Source organism: Bombus vosnesenskii, unplaced genomic scaffold, assembly GCF_011952255.1.
Source record: "Bombus vosnesenskii isolate JDL3184/JDL3185 unplaced genomic scaffold, Bvos_JDL3184-5_v1.1 scf7180000014981, whole genome shotgun sequence".
NCBI classification, from domain to species: domain Eukaryota; kingdom Metazoa; phylum Arthropoda; class Insecta; order Hymenoptera; family Apidae; genus Bombus; species Bombus vosnesenskii.
Window position 1 is genome coordinate 15,207 of NW_022883754.1, and position 4,523 is coordinate 19,729.

The 4,523-nt window shown below is 31.0% G+C and overlaps 1 long non-coding RNA gene across 1 annotated transcript; it reads left to right on the top strand.

The window, feature by feature from the left end:
• Nucleotides 1-1,924: 1,924 nt before the first annotated feature.
• On the top strand, nt 1,925-4,252 carry LOC117240839. The gene is made up of 2 exons (XR_004494801.1): nt 1,925-1,965; nt 3,752-4,252. It is a non-coding gene; the product is annotated as an uncharacterized LOC117240839 (long non-coding RNA).
• The last annotated feature ends 271 nt before the right edge of the window (nt 4,253-4,523 follow it).

A 4,523-nucleotide genomic window follows, 5' to 3' on the forward strand; every position in this document is an offset into this window, starting at 1 on the left:
AGGGCTAGGAGATCATTTGGATCGGTGGAGATAGAAGTTAGAGGGCGGGAATTGAGGACTGCTTCTATTTCTATGATAAGAGTATTACGGTGTTAAGCTCATATGTTTCTGTTTCTCCACTCGCGCTGCGCCATAATATCCTTTGATATTTCCGATCCTCTGGTCGTACGAGGAATTGCCGATACATTTTCTCGATGTCGCCAGTGAGTATGTACTGATGAGCGCGGAATCTAATTAATATACAAAATAAATTGTGAATTGATTCGAGAATATAGGATTTCCCCATTTTCATGATTATCGTGATTTTTGTATAAATATATTTTTTAAGATACTAATAATTAGGTACTTATAAATTAGTATTATCAATTATTTTGCATTTATAATTCCGCCTCTAGTATAAGTGTTAATTGAAAACTAACTTTATGTTTCAAAAAGTACTAGCAAAGTCGTTGAGTAACAAGCCACTGATGCTAACACAAATAGCATTGTCGTAATTAAATATTTCTAAATATTCATTTTTCATTTTGAACCTGTAGAAACAATTTATTATATATACTATTAGCTAAGTAATTGCATATTTAATTAAGTCGAAATATAAAACTTAGTTATTTTAATAATTTAAAAAATAAAAAACTGACAAACATTTCAATTTAATTTATGGTTGGAACAAAAGACAGTTATTTTTCATTAATTGAAATATTGCAATGCAGAGTACTTTCGAAAATACGCCGAGAGTATTCCTGATGGTGAAACGAGCGTTGCTTCATCGAACGCAGCTAAAGAAAACAACATCTATGTAGTTGGTGGTACGATGCCTGAAATAGAGGGCGATAAATTGTACAATACCTGTACTATTTGGGGTCCCGATGGAACTTTGATAGCAAAACACCGAAAGGTAAGTAATATATTCCTTTATGGCTTTGAATTTGAAAATATTGGGGTGAAGAAAGTGACTCTATCTAGGAATAATTTAGGAATATACATATGTACATACGTATACTATAACCAATTCTATAATTTACGGTTTATAAAATACGTTATGATACGGGAAACGCCCATTTTTGTTGTAATGTGTAATATAAATTTTTCACATTCTTAAAATATTATTATACTTATTTTTTCTCCTTTTTAAACATTATTAAATGATAAGATTTTTAATAAAAGAAAGTGATAAAAACGCTGTCAGTTATTAAATAAAAAATAATTAAAGTTTAGGAGTTGGTAACTTTGATATTAAATTACAAAAGTTGCAGCAATAGAATTAGCGACTACATTTTTATGTTATTAGGTACATCTATTCGACATCGACATTCCTAATAAGATTACTTTTCGAGAGAGTGATTCACTCAGTCCTGGTAACTCCCTAACGACGTTCGATGTGAAGGGCTGCAAAATAGGTATTGGCATTTGCTATGATATTAGATTCGAGGAAATGGCACGCATTTATCGGAACAAAGGTACAGTAACTTAATCGATCAATACTTAACTAGCAAAAAATTAAATATCTTTCTTAAATATATTCTATATAAAATTAATATAATCTGTAACTCTGTATAAAAAGAAGCTTAATTTAAAAAACCAGTATATTTGCTGAAAATGAAACAAATAAAAGAATTAAAAGCACAATAAGAGGACTGTCCTCGCATATTCAGAAATGATGGAATGTGAACCGTGCAACTACGAAGTTAATTGGTATTCGGTGGCTTCATATTTCCTGCTTCTCTGGGTTAGGTTGCCAAATGCTGATATATCCAGCGGCATTCAATATGACCACTGGACCACTGCACTGGTCATTACTTCAGCGTTTCAGAGCGAATGATAATCAATTATACGTTGCCTGCATATCACCGGCTCGTGTTCCTTAAGCAAGTTACGTCGCATGGGGACATACACAGTTGACCAATCCCTGGGGAAAGATTCTTTACGATTTGGAAACTCAAGAGAATATGGCAGTCACCGATATCGGTAATTTACAGCTTAAAATTAAAAGCGAGAGATCCATGATGTAATTAATTTTTAGTCTCGTTAATTTATCGATTTAGCCATCTTCCTCTGTATTTGTTGAATTTATTAGTAAGCATTACTTATTACTTCGTATGTTTCTTTTTTCTATCAGATCTAAAAGTTGTTGAGGAAGTAAGGGCTCAGATACCTACATTTTCTCAGAGACGTACAGATTTGTACGACACTGTCTGTAAGAAGGAGTAACTCTACACTAAAACAGAAAATGTTTTTTTATAATATTTCTACTACGATATCCTTTTTTTGTGAATTATTACTAATTTCTTATCATTTGTACTAAATGAATGACTCAATTAAGAAAACCAAAACGTTATAAATAATAATCTGTATATCTTGTGTATCAACATGTAATTGGATATTATAATAATATAGGAATGCTATAATAATATAGGAGAATAATAATATAGAAAAAATACATGCTTTTAAACACCTTTAATATCGATCACATAAATTGTTATAATTCACAATGATTACGCATACATAAAAGACCCCTTGATAGTAAAATTTACGATCAAAAGGCAATTACGTATCGTTTAACAACATTTAATTTATAACACCTTTTAAACATTTAGACAGATTAACACATAACACTTCTTATATATAAACATCAATTCGAAGTTATCAGCTTGGAGAAATTGGTCGATTAATACCTGTAGATTGTCTGTCTCGATGAAAGACTTAAAGAGAGCAAAAACATGATAATGCCGCTAATATAATATTCCTTCTTTCTTGTATCTGTCTGCCTCTCAGGTCGTTTTACTAATTACAATAAGTAATTTCGACTTCTTTGCGCTCTCTTTTAACGCATTCGAGACCGAAAGAAATTCATATCAGTCAGTAGGCAAGGGTATAATATACATATTTTATATATAACTTATGTAGTAATGTATATATCATGTTAATTTCATATTTTTTTCAATATAGAATTATTATATATACATATATATATATATATATATATATAATATATACATAAATTATGTACAGTTATATATATATATATAACTGTACATAATACATTATAGAATAACATAGTATATAATTTTATATTTTAAAAATATGAGGCATACTATTTAAGATTGTCATCGATTTAAAAACAAAGTATGAAAAGGATACCCTGGAGAGAGTAAAACACAGAATCATTCTAACTAAACATTCAGATCGTACCGACACCTAGGTATCGTCTTACAATTAAATCTCGGTCTCGAATGGATTAAAATGAAATACATACTTGCAGCTTCAACATCTTCACTATCGAGGAGATTCAAACTTTACAAATAAAAGCGGCCTGTTCCCCTTTCCACGACAGACTCTCATACCATATCCGCTCTTATCCAGGCTTTTACTTGAAACCAGCAATACATTCATTTACAATTTAAATTTACCCGGATCATCCACTGAATCGTCAGCCCTTTATAAACATATAATGAACCCAGAACATGTGCCTGTGCCCCTGGTATCGATGTTCGGCTTGTGATGTTCGTACCGGAACCTTCGCACAATTTCAATTTGTTACGCGTGAACATCGATTCTTCCAAGGGCCACAGCTTTATGCGGCTAAATCCTTTAGAACGATTAAAATGATACTAATGATATGGTATTTTTTTACAAAGATTTAACATATCCATCAAATAGGAAGTTTCGTGCTCTCCTATTTTATATTAATTATAAATTAATAAGTTTTATATATGTTATTTATAGATCTAATAAATTTTGTATTGGTTTACAGCAGGTGCTCCGGGTATAAACAGACGACAAACGAACAAATAGAAATTCAAACTATTGTCGTTGTTTAACTCGCATGGGACTATAAGCTCGAATTGGACTTAAACGTTACGATCGTCGAGAATACTTACTATATGTACCCTGTACGACGGGCAGAGAATCTTAAGTTATTAACGGCAATTCCTTTGTGCATAATTCAGGTTTATTAACAACCTGTAATGGATAATCATCGATGAACTCTTTTTGAATAAAGTTCACATTTATAAAGCAAACACTATAAAATACGACAGGACAATTGTAATCGATAAATAACATTTTATTAGGATATTATAAGAAGCTAAGATATCGAGGTACATTAAAATTGAGTCCGCTGCGACCCTCATGACATTTAAAATCCTGCGCGTATATTGAGTAAAGTTGTTATATTAAATATAATCATATTAAATACAAGCTCGTCCGCTGGATTCCCAAATTATTTGGTTAAATACTTTGAATACGAGAATACCGAGGGTTAACAGTAGTAAATCCTCTATATGGTATGTTTACTTTGCTATCTTGAATAGGTAAATAACATTTCACTTTAACGCATTTAACCAATATTAACATTTAACATTTAACCAATATTATACGCATATGCACATAATGTTACTGTTACATATAATGATATATACGTAGCTATACACGTTAATTAAATCCTCTATATGGTATTTTTATATCAGTATCGTAAACATTGTAAACCGGAAATCTTTTATTACACACGTACATATACAGTCAAT